The 18,507-nt window shown below is 39.3% G+C and overlaps 1 protein-coding gene across 10 annotated transcripts in view; it reads left to right on the forward strand.

Moving 5' to 3' along the window:
* sox1a (SRY-box transcription factor 1a) overlaps positions 1-18,507 on the forward strand; it is an 88,784-nt gene that overhangs the window by 33,879 nt on the left and 36,398 nt on the right. For 6 of the 10 annotated variants that reach the window (XR_006098646.1, XR_006098645.1, XR_006098647.1 and 3 more), the window contains exon 3: positions 4,561-4,669. The exons of 2 other annotated variants lie outside the window; for them this stretch is intronic. The gene's annotated coding sequence lies outside the window, so the exon portion shown is untranslated. Of the gene's footprint in view, positions 1-4,560; positions 4,670-5,645; positions 5,681-7,832; positions 8,689-18,507 lie in introns of those variants that run through there. 2 more of the 10 variants (XR_006098652.1, XR_006098651.1) reach the window with 2 other exon arrangements.

Here is an 18,507-nt window from a genome sequence, read left to right on the forward strand (position 1 = left end):
TGATCAGTTTTGCTTCTGATAACATGTTCAAATGTACATATGAAAGAGAGGTACTGCAGTGGATCTCCTTTGAAACACTGGGATTTCTCTTTTCGGAACAGCTCACCCCTTTTCACATCATCATTTAGTGTTGTGCTTGAGCGTCCATCATGTCTCAAGTTGTCTGTGGCTTGAAGGCCTCTAATGCTCAAGTTGTGAGCATTTTCTTTGCGTTTCCAGTTCATCATCACTAAAGACATCATGATCCAACTTCCTCAATGAATGTCGAGATTGGCAGGGTCCTTTTGAAGATGTTGCTCCATAATTAGTTTCCTCACCACCGCCATCATCATCAGCACCACCACCACCACCATCATCAGCACCACCATCATCATCATCATTGTCATCATCACCTGCGACTTCTTCCTTGGGGTTGGACCATACTTTGATTGCTTTTTGTTTTACAGCAAAGTCTCTTTCCTCCCATTTTTCTAATATCTGTATTTTTGCCGTAGTTGCAGCAATATCAGTTTCAAGAGCTAATTTTACTTTTTCAGCTTAGGCTTTGCCTCTTCTCTTTCCAAAGCGTGTTTTTTTGTCTAAAGCAGCGGCTCATGCAAGAAGTGCTTCCCTCTCAGTCTCAGCCTTTCTGCGGGCAGAGGAAGCTGTTGAGGACTTGCTGCTGGATGAGTATTTTTTAGATCTACTAATCATTCCAACAGAAACTGAAGAAATATCCTCATGTTGAGTTTCAGTGGCAGATTCAGACATATCTTTAATGCAAGCTGAAGCTTTAATTACCCATTTCTTTACTGCCACTTGGAAGTTCTTGAAATAATGTAACTTAGGGAAAATACTAGTCATTATGTTCACCCTGTTTTTCCTCCTCAGACATCATTTCTTGTGTTGAATAATGCAAGATTGTGAATTCACTTATAAGAACATCAAACACTGAAGTTGTTGCACTTCCTTGATGTTTATATAATCAATCAGGAGACATTCAATACAATTTCTTTTGCTTGTTAACTTTTCAAGCTTTGCTTTCCTTGCATTTAGCAATTTAGTAAATTAGGCCTCCATTGCCTCATTCGGGTGGTCCAGGGGTTTGAATGGGTACTGAGAGTTGTTGGGTTAGGCTATAAACTAAATGAAGACCCCAAACAAACATTCCCCAAAATAAATAGGCCTTTACAAATAAATCAAAACCAATGGAGGATAAACAAATTCACCAAACAAAACTAAGATTAAACTAAACAAAATAACCAAAAGATACTGTATCTCCATGGCGTCTTTCACAGTTCTCAGTTTCAGCACACCTGCCTTCATTAAGAGGTTCCTGAGATGTGAGGTCAGGTGATGCTGTGTGCTTGATTTAGTGTCTTTTGGTATTTTTTGAAGTGGATTCAAGCTTAGCTGCTTGGTTTTGTTGTACGATACATGAAAGAAGAGGTGGATGTCTGAGATGAAAAATACAAAAGTCTGAACACATAAAAAGAAAAAAGAAACATAATTAATACAGCCAGATCTCACGCACACAGACAGGCAGGACATTCCTTCATTTGCTGGTCAGTTAACTGTACGGACACCCTCAAATGCTCTGTCTTTATTCGGTAGTCTCTTGCTCTCCATCTCCCTCAGACACACAAACACACTCACACACACACACACATCTTTTTGCTCATGTCATAAGTGGGTGTGCAGAGTATCGCCTTGAGCTGCAGATGAACATGAAATAAACACAAACTAGGGTAGTGACAGTTTTAAATCGGCTTTAGATCACTATGAAAGGTAAAGGATTAGGATGCTTTTTCCAGTCCTGAGGAGATAGGACACAGTCTTGGAGGAGAGCCCACTCCTCTCAGCCCACTATGGGCCGGGTGTCTATCTTCTAATCTTCTAAAGCACTCTTACACCATTTGCATGTAGTATGGCCTACATAGTTAGCACATGCCTGTCTATAGGCTGTAAAAATGGATGTTGTACACAATAATGGAAGAATATTTTTTCTTGTGTGATATAGTCATCAATTTCACCCAGTTTTTTTTTTGTTTGTTTTATTTATATTTCACCATCTACATTACAGACCGTCCTCTGGATGCAGTTCTTAAATTTTGTAATGTAACTTATGTTCTTCAACAATTAAGCTTTTTCATTTTAAGAAATTAAAATGTTATAATATATATAATTGTCTGTTGTGTGGCCTTGAAATTTGTATTTGTGTGTGTTTATTTCACAATAAAACCTCACTTCATTTCCATTTTTACTCTATTCTTTAATTCTAAATATTTTTATTCTCTGATCCATTAAACGCATTTATTGGGAGGCAAGATATTTTCTTAAATTGATAAAATATTTATGAACATGTTTGCATTTTTAACCAATTTTCTTATGAAATGAGAACAATAACTTTTAGTCAGAGCTGTCATCATAGGCCAGACTATTAATTTTAATCCATGTTTAGTCAATATGTTTTTCTATCTAATCGCCCTCTAATTGTGAATATATAAACTACCGTGTAGGCCGTACACTCGTCTTTTGATTACCGTTGGGTTTTGTCAGCTTTTTTCCTACCAAATCAGGCATGAAACCGTCCCGGGGAGACGGTTTTTTTTTTTTTTTTTTTTGGTTTTGTTTTGTCCTTATAATGCTTTCTCTCACTTTCCCTTTCGAGTGCACGAAGGGAACTCGCAACAAAATCAAATTAAATTTTCTATTGAGAATGTTGCTCTTCTTATTCAGATGCTGGTTTAGGGTCTTTTGTGTGAATCTAATTATTCTCCACTATCAGGACGGTCCACAGGGTAATTAGTCACTTCTCACCAAAGTCCTCCCTGCATCCTCAGATTCTTATCACCATAACTCTGACATTTTAAAAGAGACATTTTTGTCTCTTTTATGATAGCCTGGAGTTTTTTTTTTTATATTCCTTCGCGCTTATTTTTCCTCTATTTTAAACCAATTTTTTGTTTTGCAGCATGCGCGTAAATAGCAACTGCTTTCCCGAAAAGTGCACCTGCCTTTCAATTGTAGCGTGTAGGGGAGAAATAACAAGCCGGCGACGTTATTCTGCGTGGGGATCCTGTTTTGCAGACGAGCAGAAATGTTGCGCCGTGCCAATCAGAGCAATAATGCCGTGCAGAGTTACAGGAGGCGAGGAACAAGCGAATAAGGAGGAACAGTAGCCTGAAATCAAAGGAAGCTGATACAAAGGTGCTTTAAGTTGCGACCGCGGCGAGATGTCCCGAGCATGCAGGAGGACTATTCAGGCTTACATGGCTCTCAATGGATTGCGAACACTTAAACTTGGGCTAAATTGGTAAATTCGAGTGCCTGTAATAGTCTCCACAGTCTCTTACTGAGAAAACGAACTAAATGAACGCAGATTCTTTTTTTTTTAAAGACTTTATAGAGAGAAACAATAGGCTGAACTATAAAATATCATTGAATATCATAAGAGAAAATCAATCAATAAAGCTCAAAATCACTGTAGGAGTGTTAAAGGTGTATTTGGTTTTCAGGATTAGGCATAATATAATATTCTCCATCACCTCATCATAGTTTCTCCACTTAAGAAAATAGCCAGTAAAATACATTTCACTCTCTTCAGCCCCAAGCTTGTGCCCCCAGTGTACTGATATTTAATTGCTGAAAATCGACTCTGACGCTGATTGTTGCACAGCATGACATTTGTTTTTTATTTGTCAGCAAGCATTTATTTTATTTTTGGTTCACGTGTTTTCCTCTGCTGTGTTCAAGAGCATTTTCATCTCAAATAGTGAAGGCTTTGGAGTGGGGACAAATAATGGCTCCGTGTAGTCCGTGATTGGGTCACCCCCCTAGTTTTAATTAAAAAAACAACAACAAAAAAAACAACCCAAAAAACAAACAACTTTCTAAATCACAAAATCAGTTTTAATACTTAGAAATGCAGCAGTCCCTGCAGCAACGAGTGCTTGTTGTAGGCCTGCGTTTAATTTTCCAGGGTGAATGATAATTTCTATTTTCCACTTAAAAGTTTTTAAGGCAGGAGTTTACTGCTGCATGTATCCATAATGCTCATTCTTGCCACCTGTGACCTTTAGGCAACATGAGAGTGTACACTTTATACCTGAAATATTTGTGTGCATCAAATCTAATATCCTGAATAGTCAGAGCCCTCCAGCCTGTGGTGGCTTTGAGGAAGCAGCTAAAATATGACTCATGCCCATTAAATAATTAAACAAAATAACACATGCAGTGAAACAGGGAGAAAAGGACAGGCACACAGCAGCAGTCAGATCAACAGATCATGGCTCGGACTCAATCAGACTGATAGCTGGAGCAGTGATGACTTACCAGTAATTAAGATGGGATGATAACAATAGCAACATAAGTGTGTGTCTGTGATGCAACGAGTTTGGGGTGTCTAGTATGTGCGCCTGCAAATATCAATTTATTTGTGTTTCACACACTACCTGGCAAGTGTTGATAATATGTGATTTTGGTGGTTTTTAAAAAGAGAGAAAGAGCGCGTGGTGGTGGGGGAGAAGGAGGGTGTTTTCTAATCAGAGTCACTGTCGTTTTGTTGTCACCTGCTCCCAGACAGACAAAGTGGCATTTCCTGACTGTTCCCATCCCCGTCTGAGTTATCTGACACCCAAAAATACGGCTACGGGGAAGCAGGGAGACGAGGCACCACAGCCTTATCCCGGTAAGGAGATGGCTTCTTATCAGATCAGGCTAGGAAGTTTATTTTATGGAGTAAATCTGGATAGAGGGGATAAAGAAATGACACATCCCTTGCGGACACAAAGGGAGAAGGAGATTAGTCCTCCAGCAGCATATATGGCTTTAGTTCAACCTGACAGGCAGCGGATTGAAAGGTCATGAAATAATAATCCCCCTATTCTTCTGCTCTAATCCTACGAGGGTGTGTTTCACTATGGGAACGTATAGGCTGAGGCTATGTGCTGCAGGGTGGATGTTCATTTTGTGTTGTCACTGTATTTAGATAGGCATCCAACACTGATTTAAATTAATTAGACTAATTATGATTGAAGAGGGGTTTTTATGATGAATGCCAGTGCCAGTACGTCTGTCTCTGATGTTAGTTTTTTTTTTTTTTTCTTGTTTTTTTCTTTTTTTTCTATTTTTGTAATTCTTGTTTGTATGTGTGCTGGAGGTTATTTTTTGTATACCTGGCTGTTTTTATCAGACAGGTTGGAGGTTAAAGGGACATTACGAAAATCTCCCATCACCAGGAGCTTTTTTCCTCCATCAAGACAAGACACCTCACACACACACACACACACATCAAGCATCAGGTGTGATGCAAACACACACTTCAGCACACTGTGTGTGTGTGTGTGTGTGTGAGAGAGAGATTGTAGGTGTGTGTCCATGCAAGCACACAAGAAAGAGGGAGAGATTATGCCATTTAGGGAAGTGTGATCTAGTCCGGTGTGTCTGTGTGTGTGCATGCATGTGTGTGTGTGCATGCTTGTGTGTGTGTGGGCATGTGTTATGTGTTTGGAGTGTGGAGGGTAGAGAGGTGAAGGGGGGGGGGGGGGGGGTAAGAGTCTGGCCAATAGCCTGATAATCAAGCATCGAAAATGAGAGGGAGAAATTCAATGCAAACTAATGTGTTCCACACAATTACTCGATTAATAATTCTTATTCCATTACAGTGCCATGGAGACTCAGAGAAAGAAAGAAAGAGACGGTGAGAGAGAGATTTTCAGAAACAGGGAAGGAGACGAGAGAGGGAGGCGGAGGGGGAAAGAGAGAGAGAGAGCGCATCAGGCTAAGAGATCTGCAGTGGCTGTATATTTCCCAATGCCTAGTTAAGGCTGCAAGGCAGGGGTCAGGAAACTTAATTATAGCGTAAGTGGATAGAAACTGCAGAATGATAAAGAGAAACATGCAGACAGATTGGAATGGCAAGGACAGGTTTAATACTATCTTCTCCTGTCTGCCTCCCTCCCACAATACAAGCCAGACCTGCAATCACACAAGGAAACAGCCCATATACCCTGCCTGACAATAACACTAATGCATATCAAAATTACATACTCCACAAATGCAAGACATTTTTGCATGGCAACTATTACTTTCCAATTTTGAGTGAGAGTGTGAATGTGAGTTCAAGAAAATACATATCCCATGTAATGGTGATATCAGAGGAACTTATTTCCATGCTGCGTGTGTCGGAGCTTCAGATAAGCATTCACCTGTGGTCAAATAGATCGGCCGCACAGAAACAAGAGTTATTAAACCATATCTACCCTGATGGACTGGCTGAATAAAAAATCTGTTTTTTTAATTTTTACCATTCTACCATTAATTTTTTTATCTTCTCTTTATTTATTTTCCGTAATATCTCAAAGTCTAGACTTTTGGGAAGCCACATGTGTGTCTTGTAATTCCTCATTTCTTGATTTGGGTTTCAAATCAGTGGGACTCAATGGGCGGCCCAATACACAACGTCCACTGTGGAGCTCTGCAATCTATTTGCACTGTATAAAATTTGCATATCTGCAGCTCATGAAGCAAGGCTTTAATTTCCTCCTGCTGGAGATAAACATCACCTTGTTGGAGCAGATGGGCGGAGGCAGGATGGGGGTCAATGAAGAAGAAACAGTACAATGGCATTGATTCTGGCACTGAATGGCCAGAAGTAATAAAATTGCACAATTTCCATATGGTGGCCAATTTTTTTTTTTTTTTTTTTGATAAATTAGGATAAAATTTGATATAAGGAGATGCTGTGAAATTCTGTGTGTGGAAGAAAGGTTGGATGGTGAAGTGGATGCATATGGGTGGAAATTATATTTGTTACATTTCAAAAAGTACATATTTTTGGCAAATATGTGACTGACACTATATTCTTCATTTGGGAACTACTCTTAATCATTGTGGTCTTGAAAAGGTGAAGAAGCACTCCTTTTGGTAGATTTGGCTCATACGCCAGCTGTAGTCTTTGACACAAAGTGAATATATTTCAAGCTAGTTCCTTTTATACTATCATCTTCATATATATATTGTCATGGTTAATGTCCATATTGAATATAAGTAATACTCTCCAAAGATCTAGATTCTTCTTCTTGCTACTGTTGGCATATTGTACTGATCATCATGTATGAATTAGAGTGTCAACTAAGCACCTTTCTTATGACAATATTAGACACAATGGAAATGATTAATTAGCTTCAGATAGATTGAATTTAATCAGTGTCTGAGCTGGAATTCAGTTCACATGGAGGAGGTAAATTGGATATAAGGTTAGACAAAGTGAACTTTTCTTAATTCTTTAACTTAAACGATGTGCATTGTGGGAGCCCACACATTGTTGTGCGCCATTTGTATTAGAGGGGGGAGACAGGGATAGCAAGAATAGTTTCTGAATAATGAGCAGCTCATGCGGGAGTTATGTAAACCTCTTGTTATTTGGATGTAGGAACCTTGTAATTAAAGTACTTCTACAGGGGATGGTTCCGCTTTCTGCCTCGAGGAGAGTGGGATGAGGCTCGAGGTTACGGAGGGTTAGAGGGTGTAGACGAGGTGGAGGGAAGAACACTCCAGTCTTTTATTACTAATTATATTTATTTATCAAAGACACCTATGCAAATCAGGATCCCAAGTCATGGATCCTGTTAATGACACAGACAAGAATAATTAATTAAAAGCAGATGCACATATACGCACAAGCGCACACATATACATGTGCAAACCCTTGTGTAACAAGTTCATCTAATTTTCAAAGATGCCACACAGTCGGATAAGGCGAGAAGAGAGAGGAAAAAGGCAAGAAATCTGTATCACAGTGTTAATTTAATCAGACTTCAGTAATACCTCTTCTTCTCCTCTCTCCCCAGGCAGCTTGCGGTTTCTCTGCTAGCTTGAGGAGAAGATGAAGGGAGCTTTCAGCCTCTTAGAAGATGAGGGTTAAAGAACGGAGAGATTAAGGAAGTGAGAGAGTGACTGAAAAGAGGGCTGGGGGATTATGTCATCTACAATTGATGTGCTCTCTTAATGTACCTTTAAACATGTGCCACTGGGGCCTGCTTTTATAATGTCTATTCATTCATGGGAGGGGGTTAAAGTATTAACCCAGAAATACTTTGCAACATACGTGGGGCTCATGTACTGAGAGTAGTTATCAGGGTTTATGTCACTTTGATATGTATACGGCATGTGGGGAGACCGTCTTTGTCAAAGGAAGTCCAATTCTGCTAGGCTTCCCATACACTGCCATGCATTGTACTGATCTCCATATCAAAAAAGAGATCCTTTATCGAATGATCATAGGGACAAAATGTGTCTTTATTCCGCGTCTTCAGCTCCAATGAAAATGTTCCCGCAATCTGGTCCAGCTTGGACTGTGAGCAAAGGATTTATTAAATTGACGGATTCTCCTCTAACCACTGAATCAATTGTCTCTCAAATTGCTGCTTGTCTCAACAAAATGACAGCAGAGAGAGTCTGTGGAAGATCTACAGATCTTATCCATAAGAATGTTATGGGGTTAAGTGTACTTGGAGGTGAATGTGCGTATGTGTGTCTACACATACACTTGTCTCTGTGTCTGTAGTGTGTGCAACCATTCGATTAAATCCACAGCTATCACTAACAGGATTAGCTGAGTGGACTGCAGAAGTCTATCATTGCTTATTGATTTCCTCTGATTCCCATCAGCCCATCAGGGCAGGACATTCTGTGAGTGGCCCCAGTGGGAATCACTGCTGTGAGCCCGGGCTAACGTATTGTGGCTGACGTATCTGAGAGGCTTCAAAGCAGGCACCCATCTTTCTGTGTCAGGAAAAGTCAAATAAGTCAAAGCTATCAGGGGCAACAGATGCTCCTGTCTCTCCTTCCTGTGTGAAAAATACAGTTTGACTCCATCTCGAGTGAAACGTTCCAGGATCAATCCAATCAATTAATCTTTAAGATGGTAGTGTTGAGCAGGAGCAAGTGAGACTCTACTGACACTGTGGAGGAAGGGGCATTCCCCTCTCCCCTACACTCATTTTTTTTGTCAAATTAAACAATTAAATCATTGGCATTTTGTCTTACCTTTTCCCAAAGTTTGTGTTTACAAGTATTAAAGGGTATGTACACCCTCAATTTCTGCCTGAATCCTCCCTGTCAGAATAGGCAATGTGGGGTAAGGTGGGGCAAACAGTTGGGTGGATGTTTGACAACATTGTATATGACAATCAGCCACTTTTAGCTAGCATGGATAGCAGCGAAGGATAAATTGAGGTGGATGATCTATCTCCACTGGAGTCCCCACTCCTCCAATGGTAATGAGCCGGAAGATCATGGAGGTCCCGATCCCTATCAGTATGACACTCTTGTCAGGTCCACACCTCATGGTCCCGAGTCCATTGAAGTTTAACAAAGGACAGGAAAAGTTAATGTTAGCTATGGTTGGCTCTCCTTAGCTTTGGTGATGATGGAGTCATTAGTCACATAAGGCCATTTTCAATTCAACTCACTTCCAAAAATATTTTCGTATAAGCAACCCAAGTTACTGTCACTGTATTTTCCATGAAAAAAAAGCAGATCAGTAAATGTTCTTTTTACACGTGGTGCATCAACTGCTACCACAATTGGGGGGTTAACAACTGAAATATACCTCATCACCATTAAGGAGGGGCCACAGAATTTAGCTTAAATTACCTTCAACTCCAGAGAGCTATGTTTGAGCTTCAAACACCTTTTCTTGCATAATATGTGTATTGTTGGAAAAATCACCTGTATTCAAATAATACCAACAAGAATCTATATGATTATGTAGTAAAAAAAAGAAAGTTCCTCTTTAAATCAGCTACAACAGACGAATGAATGACTCTTGATGATGATTATCAAATGGCACAGGTAGATTGAGTCAGATTTTAAAGGTCAAACATAAGTGGTGAAGAGGTTGCATTGATGCAGTTGTTTGTCCAAAAGATTTTGTACACAACATTAAAGCTCATTTGTTAATTGCAACCACTTTCCTCTGGCACAAACAACTGCACCATTGTTTCCTCCCTTCAAGAATAAGGAGTTAAAAAGTGATGGAGTACAGAGGGACAGAAGGCGTAGTCTATGTTAGAGAAAGATAGAGAGGTATGAATGGAAGATAATAATCTAGGGGAAGCTGACAGCAGTTCACCCTCGATGGCTCGGGTGTCAAAGGCTAAAAGAGGTCCATGGAAATTTGTGAAATTAATAATAGCGTTAGTGAAAGGGTGAAAAAGACATGTACGAGGAGGTTTAAAAGTGTACCTCTGGATGCAGCTGTGACAAGACCAGAAGAAGTAGTCCAATTAAAAGTGGTAATTGCTTTGCTAATTTCTCCTCTTAATTTCTCAGAGTGTGTGGAAGAGTGGGAGCATAATAGGTGAAATGTTTTAACCCTTCATTGCTTTGATTTCTTCTCTCACCTCCTCCTTACTGATGTCTGCATGCTGTGCTTATATTTTAATAGCTCATCTCAGCTCTCCACCCCTTTGCATTCACCTCTGTTTTCTCTTTAGCTTCAAAAATGTCTTTGTCTTTTGCTTGTCCCTCAAACCCAAGGGTTCCCAAATAATTTTTACAGACCAGCAGTTTGTTAGAAATAATTGCAAGATGGATAATAGTTTATTTAGATCATGGTTTAGTAGGTTTATTGTTCATGATCATGACAATTAATAGGACAAGGTATCTACAGTATCACCATGAATTTTTTAAAGTCCAAATTCTCCTCTCTTTTTCATGGTGAATTGAAATATAAACTATAATGATACTGTAGTTTTTGCCCATTAAAAAATAAAAACAAAAAAAAAGAAACATGAAATCATTTTGGACATATTTATGGTATCAGCATGTTAGCTTCAGTCCACAGGGTATGTGGTACCTATGGCAGCGGCTGACTGACACCTGAGGGTTTGGTGTTACTAGAAGACACACTGTAAATCTTCGTGATGTACTACCTAGTAGAGCATGTTCTTTTGTGATTATTGCGGCCAAAAATGTTTGATTTTGCAGCGGCTTTTCTCTTTGTTTTATGTGGTCTTTTTGAGGTAAAATCGTGGGAATGTGGAAAAATTGCAAACAAAGGAGAGTAATTTGATTTTACTACTACTAGTGAAGAGTCATATGTAATCACTTACTTTGATAAAAAGCATACTGCATATCACAGAAACAACAATATTTCAGCACTAATTTTTAAATTTATTATCTGAAGAACCATGGGCTCAAAGTTGTGTAAAAAAGAAAATACTGTACTTGAGATCCATTTATAAGCCTTTATTAAATAAACTTTCACCTCAACATTAGCACCAAATAAAATCAGGCAATAATGCCATTAAAATAAATCCATTAACGCCGGAATCCTTGCTGAATGAGCACTGCGATGATGTAAGTTACCATGACATGAATTGGTACAAATCACAAGTGGTCTGTTGATTTGGCCATTTCATGCAGAAAAGCAGTAATTCAGCAAAATTGCAAAATTTCAAGCTCTTGCTTTAGCTATTGGAGAGATTTCTTGAATTTGCATTAATTATGACAAATGCAACATCGCAATTTGTCGGAGAGACTGTGTTATAGACCTATAGCCCACAAATGCTGATACAAGGTGTTTTTTCCCTATTGGAGGAGCCCATATAGCGCTCATGATGTACCGTTTTAAGACTTTTGACACATGTTTTTGGGGGGGGATCCATAGTTTGGGCTCAGACAATGGAAGCAAGCTAGGCTAGTGTTAGCTTTTGTTTATGGTATTTCAACGCCTACTGAGTCATTGGCAGCTCCTGTCCACTTAGTGCTGTGTTTGTCCTGCATTATACAAAGAAGGGGGCATCCAGCTAGTGCTTGCTGTCCCCCTTCCATGATAGTGATGGAAACTTGAATGCACTGTCAAAACTCATACCAACCAGAGTCCTGTGATCTCAACACTCTATATGTTGACCCCTGATCTGAATCGCAACATTAAGTTGTAAAATCATAAATAAAGGTAAGCTAACAGTGTTGTCCCCCTGCTTGGTTAACTGCCTGTGTGTTAGAAGTCTTCATGGGCTCAAAAGGTGACCTAATCTGAAACAGACCCATGGAAAACCTACTCGAACCCAGCGTACATAAATTAATTCTCAAAAAAGCAAGATTTGATCCGAAGGGGACCCAATAATTATAAGACCCAGTCCAAAAATAATTATCACTTAATAGCGTACATATTTTTACATAAGAAAATGATTTCCTGACATTTTTTCTTCCACTGTGATTATGATGTGCCACCTGAGCTGATTCGGAATACTTGGATCCACTTGGGTACCAGACATACATGTACTGACACACGGAACCAAGACCCACGGCAGTAAAAGGACTGATTCGTCCTGATTAGACTTAATTCGTCAGAACTGATTGGACCTGTGTAGATCTCTACTTTATGTCCATTGAAATTCAAGTGATATTAAAAACTAATATATTGCACCAATCGAATTACCGACAGTGTCAGTTGGAACCAAAAATTCACAACCCCTGGAGACTACTAATCTAGAGGGCGCTATCACTGCATAAAACTTACATTTTTTTCTTCTTGTAATCAAAATTTTGATCATAATAAATACCAAGGAGATATGATTACTTAACAAATGAGAATACTGAAATGCACCAGCTTTGGAGTTCAGCATTCAAGTCACTGGTGGAAACTGCCTCATCATTGTCCATTGTCATGTATTTTAAATGCTGGAACAGTAAAGCATGTCTTTCTCATTAATCATTATATCATTGTATTGTGACTTGGCATTACTATTGTGGGGTCGGAGAGGAGGATTTCCCTCACAATACCGTCTTCTCTGACTTGATTATACCCTATACATGTGTCAAAAAATATTTAAGGAACAAATGAATCTTCTGTTTTGCTCTAGCCGACAAGGTGGTCAGCCACATAATTTGTTCCCGTCTAGCTCAAAGTGTGTAGAGTAGGCAGTCCATTGAATTCCCATCCGTCATGGTTAGTTACACGCTTGTCAGCTGCTCTCTCGCTGCCCAGTGGTTCAGCCATCACCCCTGACCTGGAAGCATTATATCTAAATCACATTACATGGCCCTGTGTTCTTTATTTCCCTTTTGAAGTCACCAGAGTGAGACATCTGTCCAGCCCTGTTTGAGTTTACTTCCCACTCAGCCATCACATCTTAATTAGCTGATCTGATTTTCTCTGTGGGTGTGTGTGTGTGTGTCTTTTGTGCGTCTTTGGATGTATTTGTATTTGTGTGTGTGTGCATCTATGTTTGTGTCGGCAGATAGGGATTTGTTTGTGGGCTGAGGTGATTGACAGGCTGATGGGAAGATAATATGCTGAGAACGACAACCGAAAGGACCTGGAATTCATTCATTGTGACGATAATGAATCTGAGAGAAAATCCTTGTGTTTGTTCATTAGCCATTGAGGCTGGTTGACACGGCCTTCTAGGCACTGTCAGCCACAGACGTCCCTCGCTGAAGTATTTTGCAGCACCTGAGTCCTTCCTGAGGTTGTAATTAGCACAGCAGTGAGAGGTGCATGGCCCTGAGACAAGGTTCTTCATTTTAAAAAAAAACAGTGAAGGTACACATTTTCTACTTGTTGAAATTTCAGCTCCACTCAGAAGCAATGTGCAGTTTTTTTCCCTGTGTATAATGTAGTCTTACACAATGTCTATGTAGCCTATGTAGTGAAAGCAACACGTTAGCAGAGCTACAGCTTCAGTCCTTCGTGTATAAGTGTGCACTTGTATGTGTAGTGCAAGCTCTCAACATGAGACCAAATGCTTAGCTGCAAACCCCATTTATTTGTGCCCTTTGCAATCTCTACCCGGAATTTAAAGCGATCGAATGCTTGCCTAACGTTTGTGCCAACACTGAAGGGATACTGGTCTCGGTTCTCTCGTGTCCTTGTCATTTCTGTTATGTGATTATGGCTTAGTGTACATACAGCAGTGTCCCTTTTCATGTCTGACATAGTTTTCACCAAACAGCAGAGGAGGGAAAGTAGGAAAAGTCAATATAATGTTTTAGCAATGTGAGAGACAGAGAAGGAGAGAGGGGAGAGGAGGTGGCAGAGGAAGAAAAGACTCTTGCCTCACTGCATTAAGGCCATGGCCTTGAACTCGTAGCTAGAAACATTGTGCTGTAAAATAGTCTCATTTATACTCTGCTGGAAAACTAATTAGCCTTGCAATACTCTGCCCCTACCATCTCTCCACATACAGTCTGTAGACTGTAGTGCTCAAGGTGTATTATTACTGCATTACGGTGATTCTACATAGAAAGACCAAGACATTGGTGTGGTCAGGGCCATTAGCCCAAAAAATTAGACGGCTATGTTGCCTGTTCAGAAAGCAAATTTGACACTGAATAAGAAATTTCTGATTAGCTTATTTTCAAACCAAGCTGAGTGCAGTCAGTGTCTAGCTAAATTGGTAAATATAATGAGATGCATCGCTTCATTTTTAGCAGTAACCACATATAGATGAACATATAAACAGAAGTACTGAGCCATTTCCTCCATTTCATTGCTGTGGTCAGTATCATTGAAAGCTGTATACAGCATTTACACCAATTAAGTAGAATCAGCTTTAAGTTATTTCTCCCACTCCATTGGTGGAGTATTTTCACATTTTATTGCACAAACCCTAATAAATGGTGTAATCCTAATGCTGCCTCCTTTACAGACCTCTAGTATCACCCCTCACTTAACTGGTCTTCGATGGGATAGATGGCATCCATTTTTATAAAGACAGCAAGGTGGACCCAGTTAAGACCCCATTTTTTCTTGTGCTCACAGTCACTGCCCCTGAGATTCCATGTGTGTCTTTTCTGACCATGCAAGAAGACGGAGCAGCTTAAGATAGGATTGGGTTCTTGTAAAGGGCAGGTGAAAGTTTAGTATCTAAGGGTAATCATATCTTTTAGAATAAGAGTCTGCTATTGAGGGAGTAATGTTAAGGCAGTAACTGTGGTTGAAAATTTTCCATTGCTTTACTTTGCTGGTTCTCAGCTGACATGTAGCATTTGGTAGGGATAACACTAATTTACACCTGAGAGGACCATGTGTCTAGCGTCTGCATATTCTTTGCTGGATCACATGTATGCCTGGTATTAAAAGTGTTTCCATGTCCAGACTGAAATCAAGATAACCATCAGATCAAATAACCCTTAACATTGTCTTTTCTTGTCATATATTGAACAAAAATGTTACAAGCAGGGGCATATATGGGAATTGTTGCTTCTAAAACAAAAGAAGGTAAATTGTCCTTTGACAAAAGACAAATTTTTAGAATCAACCTGATATTTTATTGAGACTGATCGCATCACAGCTAAAGTGGTAGCATTACATACCGTTCACATCAAATGAGCGTGGTATGGTCAAGTAACTTTACACAAGCGATAATAATTGGGCTGTGACTAAAATGTAACAAAAAAAATCATGATCCTCATACTTCTCATCCTTATAGTAACTCTGTCTCCTACAAATTAAAGTTTATATACTAATAAATTGTCTTCCCAATTATGTTGCATTGGCAAATGTAATTGTTGCCTCGACGAGAAGATCATGGTGGATGGCGGGCGTAGAATACGCAGGACTCTGGCACCAGAGACTGGGGTGCATCTCTAGCAAAACGTATTTGCTGTTGCAATTTAGTAGTACAGTGTATCAATGTAATTTCTATGAGACAGGTTTGCTTATAGTGAACAGCAAGCTTTACCATCTGTAAATTGCATTAGACAAATTCAGCATGCATGATCATACAAGGTTGTAATACAACTTTAATCAGGATGGCCACATCAGAAGTTGTGGGTCTGGTAAGGGTTTCATGTGGTAGCAAAGGAGTAGCAGGAGGGTTTCACCAAAAAAAGCCTATTTTGGTGACATCAGAACGATATATCAAACCACTACATTACCGATGTCTCTTAAAGCCACACAGTAATTCAGCAGGTGAATGAAGGAGGCAAGTATTTATTGTCAGGCTAGTGGCAGGCAAGGCCCTCTGGATGACTATTTAGGGTCTGTCAGGCAGTCAGTCTGTCAGTCCACTTCTTTGGTCCAGATTGAAATATCTCAACATGTAGTGAATAGATTGCCATGAAACTGTCTACAGATATTCAAGGTCCCCAGAGGACACATTTCAATTACTTTGGTGATCCTCTGACTTTTCCTCTAGCACTACCAGCAAGTCAAATATTCCTGTAACTATCTCAACATCTACTTGATGAATTGGCACAAAATTTTGCCAATTCAGACATTCATGGTTCAGGGACAATTAATGCTAGTGGCTTTGACGATCCCCTGACCTTTCATCTAGCTTTTTTTAAAAAGAGAAACTCAACACACAAATAACGGATGTATTACTGAGAAATTTGGTACAGGCATTCATGGTCCCCAGAGGGTTAATTGTAATAACTTTGATCCCCTGACCTTTTATCTACTGCCATTATCAGGTCAAAATCTTAATTCATCCAATACTTTGGTTTAAATACCTGAAAAATGAATGACATTCCTGTCAGCAAATATCATCACGCTAACACTCTAGCTAAGGTGTTCAACATGGAAAACATTATACTACCAAATATCATAATAACGTCAGTATGCTAACATAACAAAATGACAATGCTAGCATGACCATATTATATTAAATACAGATTCTTTGTCAGTATTATAAAATTCAGTATTTTCGCAACAATATTTAGAGCCACAGCAATCCCTGGCCTCATGTTACCGAACATAAAAAAGATCCCAATGAGTGCCAAGCAGTGAGGTATACATTTTTTAATTTCGTAAAAATATAGCGCTGGTATTGGATCGGTATTCTGCAGTGGCACATACCCAGAGTTTAGTTAATGATTAGTGATAACTTGTCTCTACCACGTTGAATATTGCTCAAAATGCTGTGTGTGTGTATACGTTTTTCAGCATCTTTCTGCAACAGATTGTACAATTACTGTGAGGTTTTCTTGAATAGAGAGCATTATGAAACATTTCCATATTTCACTTCTGGCCTCTACACTGATGAAGAATTACTAAGACATATAAGACATTGTCCCAGCTCATCTAGTAAAACCTCAGCATTCCCCTAACTTTTGCCTCTCCGTTCCTTCCCTCATCCTCCTCTCAGTGCAACTTTCACTTCCCTCGCTTTCTTCATCTGAATCATCCTCGTTTGGTCTACTCTGTCTCATCACATCTTCCTGATAACTCTCCGCTACAGGGACAGCATGCGCCTCCACAAACATTAAACACACAATATTGAAATTGTTATTATTACAAGCATCATAAATTGTATAATACTTATACAACAAAAAGCTACTTCGTGTTATAGCTCCAAATCTCCTTAGTGTTAACTCCTTCAAGTGATCGCTGGATAAACTCTAGCAGCCACTTACTGTATATGAGCTCTAAAACAGCACTAGCAAGTTGTGTTCACTAGCCAGCTTCCAATCTGTAGATTGAACCCTGCACATCACCTGCTGCGGGAGAAAGTTTCATAATTGATTTGTGTTGGTCAGCTCTGAAATCCAAGACTTGAGATTCTGCTGCATTAACATTACATAACCTCTGATCAGGGAAACAAATGCTCCCAAAATGCCTGATTGATAAATCAAATAAGCTTATATATATATGATGAAGGAAGCAGCTTCTATAAGTCTAAATAAATCAGTAACTAATGGTAAGTTTTACTCACATTCACACTGTAATGAAAAAAAACTGTGAATGTGCTGTCACACTGTGCCATCAACCCAAGAAAGAAAAAAGAAGAAGCATATTAAATCACACTTAAAACAGCTTTTATTCAAAAGTATTGTAGGGGTGAGATGTTGTTGCTGACCTGCTGCATGTAAATGCAAATTTAGTTACCAGGTTACATCAGTGCATGTAAATATGTTCATTGCTGTATCGTGGGTGTATACAATTGGTCCCTACTTTAGCAGTAAGATACAGAACTGAACTGGAATGAACGCTGGGCCATTGATGAATCATTAAAATGAAACACAATTCCAAGGAGGCTATAATGTAAAAAGTCCTGAATATCAAACAGTTTGTGCAAACTGTTGACAGTAGTTGTAGCAGTTTAACAGTTGACCTGTCTGTGTATGTGTATGTTACTTCCTGATAATGGAGAGAGTCGATTACAGATACAGACACACTGTTCACTCTCTGGCATCTTTATGGAGATGATATGTGGGCTATGGTTAAAATAAGATGTATAACAATACAACTCTCTCTGTCTTTATCCTGCTATCAAACTGTGAAAGAGTCTTTTTAGGAAGGCTCGTAATTGTCTCTTCTAAAAACAAGTTTTTTTTTATTTAAAGAGTAATGTAATACCTGGTGTCAAGTCTGTTTCAGCTCTGTGTTAGATGTGGTCAGATGTGTGCTCTATTGCACCTTTAGCCACATCCAACAGTGATAGCGACACACCCAGGAGTACTCTTTAACATCACTGAAGCAGGTTGAGAAGTTAACCCACTGGAAGTCAGCAACTACACTGTTCTTAGCTGGTGTTGCTCTTTAAATTGAGGAAACATGAGGCTCTTTTC

Source organism: Thunnus maccoyii, chromosome 11, assembly GCF_910596095.1.
Source record: "Thunnus maccoyii chromosome 11, fThuMac1.1, whole genome shotgun sequence".
Lineage (NCBI taxonomy): Eukaryota > Metazoa > Chordata > Actinopteri > Scombriformes > Scombridae > Thunnus > Thunnus maccoyii.